The sequence below is a fragment of the Schistocerca cancellata genome, chromosome 1 (genome assembly GCF_023864275.1).
Source record: "Schistocerca cancellata isolate TAMUIC-IGC-003103 chromosome 1, iqSchCanc2.1, whole genome shotgun sequence".
NCBI lineage: Eukaryota > Metazoa > Arthropoda > Insecta > Orthoptera > Acrididae > Schistocerca > Schistocerca cancellata.
The window spans coordinates 497887169-497898443 of NC_064626.1; the positions used below are offsets into that span (position 1 = coordinate 497887169).

The following is an 11275-nucleotide window of genomic DNA, read 5'->3' on the forward strand; positions in this document are numbered from 1 at the left end:
TATGCTTCCATCACATTTTCAGATATAATATGACAGATTTCGTTGTCACAAGATTTTTGGTCCAGTGCGCGACATTGTCCAATTTGTCACTTTTGCTGAAGTATGTTATTTGTTTGTTCATGTGAGTCTCAGTTATTATTCAATTTTTAATTTTGTCGTACCCGTTCTATGAGTTATGTTGTGACAGCCTAGCTTCGTCTCAAATAATGCCACGGAATTCTGTATCAGTCTCAACAGTTCTACTTGCGATATTTTGCACTGTTTCTTTGCATCTTTGGTGAGCAAAATTAACAATCGAGGGATGTGTTCACGAAAGGAAAAGTTCTTCACTACCTGAAACCTGAGGCTAGCTCCAGAAATCAGAGGTAATATTTGTTCAGAATTATGTCCATAGAGAGAAATTCAGTGATGTCATTACAGAGAAATGAAGATGTATCCAAAACAAAAAGAAGTTAATCGCGTTGACGTTTGATTCTTTTATTTAAACGCAGTGATATAGCACGCAAGCCAACGGCTTTGCCGCAGTGATAACACCGGTTCCCGTCAGATCACCGAAGTTAAGCGCTGTCGGGCTAGGCTAGCGCTTGGATGGGTGACCATCCGGTCTGCCGAGCGCTTTTGGCTAGCGGGGTGCACTCAGCCCTTGTGAGCCAAACTGAGGAGCTACTTGATTGAGAAGAAGCGGCTCCGGTCTCGGAAACTGACATACAGCCGGGAGAGAGGTGTGCTGACAACATGCCCCTACATATCCGCATCCAGTGACGCCTGTGGACTCAGGATGACACGGCGGCCGGTTGGTACCGTTGGGCGTTCCCAGGCCTGTTCGGACGGAGTTTAGAGAGACGTATCGCACAAAGGAAAGAAAATCACACAACCAGACAAAAGATTTCTGACAGTGTACGTATCACATCCACACTAGCTTAAATTAGCACGCTAATACCTGCCACCGTCCTTCGACAATTTTCATGGTTTTCGGAAAAACGAATTGGAACTAGTCGGTTTACAAGCTGCATATACAGCACTATCTGATCAAAAGTATCCGAACATTCTTATGTAATGCGGAATTGACCGTTAGGTGTCTCGAGAGACCAGTATAAAAGGATGCGTGACGTACTGTGTTGTCAATAAGGAAGCAGTAATAGCAGAAAGCGTCGGAAGGCAGAGCTGAGTGACTTAGAACGTGGACTAGTCATTGGATGTCATCAGAGTAACAGATCCACCAGGGACGTTCCAACCTTCTGAAGCTGCCAAAGTCGACTGTTGGTGATGTGATTGTAATGTGGGAACTCCAGCTAAACCACAACCAGGCAGTCTCCCGTACAGACAGGCAGGGACCGTCGAGATTTTAGGATGGTAGCTGTAAGAAATCGCATGAAATCAGCGGAGGGAACCATTCGTGAATTCTAAAGTGCTGCCAGCAGTCCAGCTAGGAAAACGACTGTGAGTAGTGTGAAGTAACGGGCAAGTTGCTGCGCCCTGGAAAGATTCTAAGTTCAGAGTTGGCGGTCACCGCTCGGGCCGCGCGGTAGGGCCGAGCTCGTTAGTATCCACGTGGTGCCTCACAACGGCCGGACCACGTGGTCCATCGAGCACGTGGCTGGGAATTCCTTGGTGACGCTGTGCGCCGGGAGGCCAAAGATGGCGGACTTTGTGAAACCTTAATGGCAGACATTTCACAGATCGTATAGAAATTAATAGTAGACAGATGAATCATGATACCTCAAAAAGAAACATGTACATTACTATTATTTGCACGACGATTCTGATGGTGTAATCAGATTTTCAATATATTTATTAGTTTAAAGTTTAGTTGTTGTTGTTGTGGTCTTCAGTCCAGAGACTAGTTTGATGCAGCTCTCCATGCTACTCTATCCTGTGCAAGCTTCTTCATCTCCTAGTACCTACTGCAACCTATATCCTTCTGAATCTGTTTAGTGTATTCATCTCTTGGTCTCCCTCTACGATTTTTACCCTCCGCGCTGCCCTCCAATACTAATTTGGTGAACCCTTGATGCCTCAGAATATGTCCTACCAACCGATCCCTTCTTCCAGTCAAGTTGTGCCACAAATTTCTCTTCTCCCCAATTCTATTCAATGCCTCCTCATTAGTTGTGTGATCTACCCATCTAATCTTCACCATTCTTCTGTAGCACCACATTTCGAAAGCTTCTATTCTCTTCTTGTCTAAACTATTTATCGTCCACGTTTCACTTCCATACATGGCTACACTCCATACAAATACTTTCAGAAAAGACATCCTGACACTTAAATATATCTGACGATAAATTATACAAGTAACACCCAGCAACGAAACCTAAATTGTAAACCTATATTGGTATAAATTACAGGCACGTAACTTGAATAGTACATGAGTTATTGGAGGTCAAAGTGGCCGATTACTATCGATGGCGTGAGGCTGTAAGAACTCCACAGTTACACGAAAAAACGGTAGCAGCGTGCTTATAAATATATTTATTCATCTATGTATTTGTTTATATCCGATATATACTATTCATGAAGAAATTGGTTAAACAGTTACTGTGTTATAGAAAGCACAGAGACATTAGGCTACTGGCCTATCTTTTGTTCTATTCATTTGATATATGTTTATTTAATTTGTTTATGTAACTAATAATATGTGTTAGAGCGTGTTTATGGTCCAGCCGTAGGTATATTTATATAATTTCAACTTATTTAAAAGTAAATCCAGTACTTCGATTTAGGCTTGTGTGGATGCGTTGGCATGAAGACATGGCGCGAGCGCTGTAGCCAATCACAGCGCTCGTGAATGGGGAGACTGGATGGATGCGAGTTCGAGTGCTGGAGAGTACGGCACAGGATTTGGGAGTGAGTGCTGGACGCGCAACGGACGCACAGTCGCGGGAGACTGGGAGAGAGTGGAGCGGTTTGCGCGTCGTCGCGAGAGATATAAATACTATGGGGTGACGACTTGTGCATTGGTAGATTTCTGTGGCTTCTACAGTGAAGACGTAGTGTGCGTTTAGAAGTGAATATCTCGCGAGCTGTGTTGTTATTCATAACTAATTATGTGCTGTAAGAATCTATTGTTTCCCTCTTATTCAACTTATATTGCTGGACCATAGACACCAATAAGTGCTTTAGAGAAATACACGGCATTCTCAGAAGTACTTCTACTGTCGTACTCATCATTTAAAGTCGTTAAGCTAGTACCTGCAGATTTTATTTAATTGCAATCTTTCATTTATAAATTTATGTGTTACATTCATAATTCGCAATTTCCGAGTGATAGAAACCTTTGACCATTCGATTCACGTGTGTATTCTTATCGTATACTGTAGACTCAGCAGTATTTGGCCTATAATGCGGCAACTACGTATACCAGCCCTTAGACAACGAAACCAGCCAAAACTTTTAATATTGCAACTCTGAGTCGGAGGGTACGTAGTTGAGGGCCACCATCACCTCATCATTTTGTTGTTTAGAAATCCCGCAGTAGAGAGTTATAAAGAATGGTGTCAGCAGTCGAGTGCCTCCTCATATGACCCTCATTCCTGTAGCCGGTGCTAAGGGACGTCTGAAGTGGTGTAAAGAACGACGACTCTGGACAGTGGTTGACTGTAAAATAGTGATTTGAAGTTACGAATCACTCTGCATCCTGTGGCAGTCCGATAGAAGGGTTTGGGCTTAGCAAATTCCTGGAGAGCATTAAATGGCATCATGTGTAATCGCAACAGTTAAGTTACGGATGAGGCAGTGTTACTGTATGGGTGGTGTTTTTCGTGATTAGTTTAAGTAGAAGCTAAGTACGGAAGAAGGTGAACGCATTTCATAGTATTGTGTATTACGTAGAGAAACTGATCGGGGACGGCGTTTGTACGTATCAGCACGATACAATTCAGCCTCTCATAAAACAGCATCTGTGAGGCAATATTTTGTGGACAGTGCCACTCATTAAATGGACTGGTATGCCCAGAGTCCCGATCTGAAACCAATAGATTGCGTTTGAGATAAGTTAAAGCTTCGACTTCGTTTCGGACTCCAGCGATCAACATCGCTAACTTCTCTGGTTTGCCCTTTTGAAGAATGTGCTGCCATTCTTCCACAGACATTCAGGCACCTCTTTGAAAGTGTCTAGCAGAGTTCAGATAGACACAAACGCGTAGGATGAACACACCCTGTATTAATGTCCACTAACAGCTATCGCGATGCTTTTGATCAGATGATTTATTTATAAGCGTTGCTACATGCTGACGATTTTACATACTCCTAAATAACAGTATTCTACAAACATATCAATGGAAGTTAGTCTACATAGAAGAAGGAGCTGTCCAGAACAAATTATTTCAGACTGGATTTAAAATTTAATAGGCAGACATTAAATACAGGTAAACGATCAAATATTTTTATTCCTGCATACTGAGCATCTTTTTGCGCCAGTGACATCTTTGGTGATGATTAATGAAGTCATCTTTTCCTTGTAATGTAATAGGCACGGGTGTTTCTATTATTCTCAAACTGTGTCGATTCACTTACGACGAATTTCATTAGCAGACATGTACACACAAGTACAGGATGTTTCTCGTACAACCGAACAAGCGATGTATCCTGCGTTGTGAGGGATACAGTACCCCCATAGGCTCACTGGCATCACCGCAGGCCAGTGACAGATAGTATATGTAACCGAGAATGAACTAGACGTGTATGTAACCGAGAATAAACTAGACGCATTAGGAGCGGCCGTGGGAAGATGTCCGAAGTACTTTTGCGAGCTTCCGCAAATCATATTAGTGTATCAGTACCGTTTGCTCTCAAACATGTGCACATATTCACACCAGCCCTTTACAAAGTAACCATAGTGCAATGACTAACCGTTTCTGCTACTACTGTTCGAAGTGTACGATATAGGGTTTGCTGGTAGCATAGTCTTTATTTCCGATCATGATTGGCTGTATTTATCGGGTATGTGAACACTGAGAGCAATCCACGGTGCAGTAATAAAAGTCCTCACCTGTTACATCAAGAGTGTGGCGTGCAATTAGCGAATCACGAAATAGCGGATGATTTTTTCCCACAGCGGCACGACTTTTCGTAAGGATGGAAACAATACTTTCACGTCGTAACCACACTAAATACCAAATCCGAAAGCAGGATCATACGTCAAATACAACACTTATCGCTGAACACACTTTTCTTACGAACACCAGCGTACAGCCAGACACAATTGATGATCTTCTGGACGGAGAGTGCAGCTGTTTATACACTGCAGGCCATTAAAATTGCTACACCACGAAGATGACGTGCTACAGACGCGAAATTTAACTGACAGGAAGAAGATGCTGTGATATGCAAATGATTAGCTTTTCAGAACATTCACACAAGGTTGACGCCGGTGGCGACACCTTCAACGTGCAGACATGAGGAAAGTTTCCAACCAATTTCTCATACACAAACAGCAGTTGACCGGCGTTGTCTGGTGAAACGTTGTTGTGATGCCTCGTGTAAGGAGGAGAAATGCGTACCATCACGTTTCCGAACTTGATAAAGGTCGGATTGCAGCCTATCGTGATTGCAGTTTATCGTATCGTGACATTGCTGCTCGCGTTGCTCGAGATCCAATCACTGTTAGCAGAATATGGAATCGGTGGGTTCAGGAGAGTAATACGAAACGCCGTGCTGGATCCCAACGGCCTCGTATCACTAGCAGTCGAGATGACAGGCATCTTATCCACATGGCTGTAACGGATCGTGCACCCACGTCTCGATCCCTAAGTCAACAGGCGGGGACGTTTGCAAGACAACAACCATCTGCACGAACAGTTCGACGACGTTTTCAGCAGCATGGACTATCAGCTCGGAGACTATGGCTATGGTTACCCTTGACGCTGCATCGCAGACAGGAGCGCCTGTGATGGTGTACTCAACGACGAACCTGGGTGCACGAATGGCAAAACGTCATTTTTTCTGATGAATCCAGGTTCTGTTTACAGCATCATCATCGTCGCATCCGTGTTTGGCGACATTGCGGTGAACGCACATTGGAAGCGTGTATTCGTCATCGCCATACTGGCGTATCACCCGGGGTGATGGTATGGAGTGCCATTGGTTACACTCCTCGGTCACCTCTTGTTCGCACTGACGGCACTCTGAACAGTGGACGTTACATTTCAGATGTGTTACGACCCGTGGCTCTACCCTTCATTCGATCCCTGCGAAGCCCTACATTTCAGCAGGATAATGCACGACCGCATGCTGCAGGTCCTGTACGGGACTTTCTGGATACAGAAAATGTTCAGCTGCTGTCCTGGCCAGCACATTCTCCAGATCTGTCACCAACTGAAAACGTCTGGTCAATGGTGGCCGTGTAACTGGCTCGTCACAATACGCCAGCCACTACTCTTGATGAACTGTGGTATCGTGTTGAAGCTGCATGGGCAACTGTACCTGTACACGCCTTCCAAGCTCTGACTCAATGCCCAGGCGTATCAAGGCCGTTATTACGGCGAGAGGTGGTTGTTCCGGGTACTGATTTCTCAGGATCTATGTACCCAAATTGCGTGAAAGTGCAGTCACATGTCGGTTCTAGTATAATATATTTGCCCAATAAATACCCGTTTATCATCTGCGTTTCTTCTTGGTGTAGCAATTTTAATGGCCAGTAGTATACAAATATCGAATATTTCTGAATGCTAGTATTTATACGAAGGTCGTTCAGTAAGTAATGCAACACATTTTTGTCTGAAAGCATGTTGATGTTATTTAGGATCCAATACACCACGTTATTATCCAAGCTTTTGCCTACAAAATCCTATTTTTTAACATCCTCCCCATTCAGTACGACGACCTTACAATGCGACGACCTTTCGCCACCTAACTGGAAGGGTCTTTATGCGCGCTTGGTACCACTCTGCTGGTCGACGTCGGAGCCGTATTGCTACACCAATAACCTTCTCATCACCTAAGTACTGCTTCCCGCGAAGTGCATCCTTCATTGGGTCAAACAGGTGGAAGTCGAAAGATGCGAGATAGGGGTTGCTGGGTGGACGAGGAAGAACGGTCCATTGACGTTTTGTCAGCTCCTTTCGAGTATGAGGTCTTGCGTTGTCATGGAGAAGGAGAAGTTCCATGCATTTTTTTGGCGAAGAACAGACTCAAGTCGTTTCTGCAGTTTTCTGAGGGAAGCAGAGTACACTTCAGAGTTGATCGTTGCATCAGGTGGGAGGACATCAAACAGAATAACCCCTTCAGAGTCTCAGAAGACCGTCGCCATGAATTCGCCGGCTGAGTACGTCTTTAAACTTTCTCTTCGGAAGGGAGGTGTTGTGTTGCCACTCCACGGGTTGCCATTTTTCTTCCAGTTCGAAGTGAAGAATTCATGTTTCATCGCCTCTGACAATGTCCGACAAAAAAATGTGATGATCAGCCTCGTGACGCGCAAGCAATTCCGCTTAGATTGTCCTCCGTTGTTCTTTATGGTCTTCTGTAATCGTCCAGTTGAGCAGAGAGGTTTTTGATTGTGTTTCGAGATCGGCTCGAATGAGAGTGTCTGCGTACTCCAACATTGTAGGCGTTACAGCAGCGAGAGACCGGCCGGTACGCGGAAGATCGGACTGGTTTGCGCTATGTTGTTGCGATGACAGGCGCCTCGACCAACGACGCACTGTTCTTTTCTTCACTGCCACTTCTCCGTAGGCATTCTGCAAGCGCCCATGAATATCTGTAATGCTTTGGTTCCCGCCAAAAGAAACTCAATGGTAGCTCTCTGCTTGGGACCCACGTCCCTTACAGACGCCATTTTGAAGGATACGTTTAGTTCCACCACCTATCGGAACTTTATGAAACCATACGGGCTGAAGCGGGGATATTCTACGATGTCCCACAACAAATTCCGCAGTTTTTCAACCGAAACTGGCCGAGAATAATCAATGTTGCATTTATTATTGAATTACCCTCGTACTTCGTACAAATATTACCAGCTTAAGATATTTCTAGAACCTTCTAGACATGACAAATGCTAAGCAACATATAACTGCTGGAGTAACACTTTTCAGATAGTCTCACTTTCCATACTAGCATAAAAATCCATACCAAGTGTCCTGGGCTGTATCCGACTGGCCTGTGCTTTACATTACAGCGCTCTCTGGGCTAAGTGACTGTATGCAAGCCTGCTGATGGTGTGTTTCACGTAGTCACGCTGAGTATCGTCGGTTGACCACGGAGCAGAAAAATCCGTATGAAGCCTTTCGTTGTTTTGTATGCGAGTGTTACGATGGGCAAAATTGCATCAGTCATCTGTTAGATATCAACGTACATCGAGAGCATATCCACCAACGTCCTTTTAAAACGCTTTGAGAGGCCATTCATCTGTGGATGGTAAACAGATGTTACCCTGTAGGTGATATAGCGACGTGACGTTACCTCTCGACTCTCGACTGGAAACTTTTCCACAAACAGAGATCATCACACGGGGTGCTCTGTGCTTCAAAATGACATTTTCTACAAGAAACTTGGCCATTTTCAGAGCTTCGGCAGTCGGCGTAGCTTTGGTGATAGAATAATGGGTGTGGTAGTCAATGCAGACTACTGTCCATCAGTTACCGTTAGTTGACTTCGGGAACTTCTCGAAGAGGTCGATTCCAATACAGGTGGAATGGCGCTGTTGCAGGTGGGACTAGTTCCAGATGCGCAAGAGGCAATTGCGGCACATGATTCCGCCGTTGGCTCACACAGTGTCTAACGGATCAGTTGAGACCTGGCCAATGATACCTGCTACTGATTCTGTCTAGACTCTTCATGAATCCCAAATGACCAGACGTTGGAGCGTTGTGGAAATAGTTCAGGACAGCTGGCTGTAGATGAGCTTCCCGACGACGAGCACCCACATTCGCCCCCTTGGATCACAGTTCCTCTTATTCCACGCTCCATTAATTAAGTAGAATTCTGCTTTGGTGTGACGTCATAAGCGCGTGACTGCGTGTGAGATCGCTCTCTAAGTTTTCATATAGTTTTAGGTTTCAGATATATATTTTAACGGTTTTTGTGATAATATTTCCTATATAAGTGACTTATTAGTGGTTTCTTCATTCACCTCTGCCTTTCTTGTGTTGTGTCGTGATATTTGTGTTTCGTATCGAGCAACTTAACCTCTTACCCGTGTTTACACTCAGCGCTGACCAGTTGCAGCTGTAGCGGCGCATCGAAAGCTAAGTACTAATGAACTGTTTGTGTGTAGTGGTTTATTTAGGAACTTTGTAGTCTTCAACCGGTGTTCCTGGTGTTTTCTGGTGAAATAATTTCAGAAAAAATTTTGGGAACTGCTTTCAGTTACATTACTGTGTCATTAGACGTTTGATTTTCTCTCTGTGTTAGTCTTTTGTTATATTTTCATTTCTTGTTGATTAATACTGTCAATAATAGTAGTTACTTCCCTTGTAGAGCAAGTTTGTGATTATTGTAGTCAGCTTTTAACATCTTCTTATTGTAGTAGCGGAACTTAGATAAAATTGTTTTCTTGTTTCAATAACTGTAAAATTTTACCATGAGTGAAAAGTGTGGTCTTTCCCGTAGGTTCTTGAGTAGTGGATTGCGGTGTGAGACTTGTTCGAAGTATTTTCACTGGGGGGAATGCAGTGGGGAAGCCAGTGGGGATTCTGATGAGATCCTCTCCTGGAACTGCAGGTTGTGTAGCAAGAGTAAGTTGATAGAGGACCAGGAGAGTAAGATCTGTGCCCTTCAGGTGCAGTTGAAAAACGCACAGGAGGAGCTAGACAGGATGAGGAGGGAGAAGGGGGTTGGGAAATGGGAGCTGGCTGTTGCAAGAGATCTGCTAGAAGATGGAGATTTTCAGATAGTTTAATATTGGTGTTTGCAATAGATATGACCAACTGTCAGAGTCTAGTGGAGAGGAATCTCTAGTAGCTGTAGATATAGGAAGTATGCAGCAGACCTCAGCAGTTACGGTGGCTAGGACAGTTGCAAAGTTTAAGAGAAAGAAGAAGGTTCTGCTGTTAGGTAGTTCTCATGGTAGAGGTGTAGGCCAGCAGTTGCAGGAAGTGTTGGGGAGTGAGTACCCGGTCACCAGCATTGTGAAGCCTAACGCAGGATTGTCTCAGGTGACTGTTAACATAGGGGGGTTATGTAGGGATTTTACTAAAGAGGATCAGGTAGTGATTGTGGGTGGGGCTGGTAACAGTATTGACAGGGATGGGGAGTATGACATAGATGGTGAACTGTAAAAGATAGCCACTCAGACTGGCAACACGAATGTGCATTTCGTGGAACTGTTTCAGCGTCACGATGGGCCTCATCTTAATACAGCCGCCAGGCGTAATAACATGAGATTAGGGGTGCGCTAATGACAGAAGGCATAAGTCACATTTCAGTGGTGTCGGTGGAGTCTATCAGCAGGACGGGTTTCACTAGACATGGCCTGCACCTCAACAGGTATGGAAAGGGGAGGTTGGCAAAGCTTATAGGTGACAGCATAGGTGGGGGTGGTGGGATCACTCATGGGAAAATTCCTGCAGTAGTGGGTGTTAGAGCTGCACCTTTTTTAGATTGAAGTCAGCTGATAGGTATTCCTGCTTAAGAGAAGTCTCTCTAACAAAGAAACCACTTTCGACAAAGCTTAGGTATCCGATTAATGAGGGAATTAGTATATTTCATCAAAATATACAAGGTATTAGAGATAAAGTTAGTGAACTGCTTATAGATGTTGACTCTGAAATTATTGGTATATCTGAACACTTCTTAAATAAGGAGATCATTCAGAGGCTTCCTTTACCAGTATACAGGGTGGCTGGCAGCTTTTCTAGGAGCTCTTTGCAGTTTGGTTGAGTAGCCATGTATGTGAAAAACGGTATCCCATTTGGGTCAATTGATGTTTCAAAGTACTGCACTGAAAAGCTGTTTGAATGTTGTGCAGGTGTGGTTAAATTTAGTGGAGCTAAACTTCTTACTGTTGTTATTTATAGATTCCCAGACTCCGATTTCACAACATTTTTGCTAAAGCTAGAGGAAGTTCTTGGTTCACTTTATAGGAAATACAAAAAGTTAGTTATATGTGGTGCCTTCAATATTAATTGTATAAGTGATTGTGCAAAGAAAAGGATGCTGGTAGACCTCCTTATTTCATATAATCTTATGCAAACAGTATTCTTTCCAACGAGAGTGCAAGGGAACAGTAGAAAACCATAGACAATATTTTTGTTCATTCCTCATTACTAGAAGGGCATTCTGTTAGCAAAAAGGTGAATGGCCTTTCAGATCATGATGCATAAATTTTAACTCTAAAAGA

At 43.9% G+C, this 11275-nt stretch overlaps 1 pseudogene; it reads left to right on the plus strand.

Moving 5' to 3' along the window:
• The first annotated feature begins 506 nt into the window (after nt 1–506).
• On the plus strand, nt 507–624 carry LOC126098242 (5S ribosomal RNA; annotated as a pseudogene).
• Nucleotides 625–11275: the final 10651 nt, after the last annotated feature.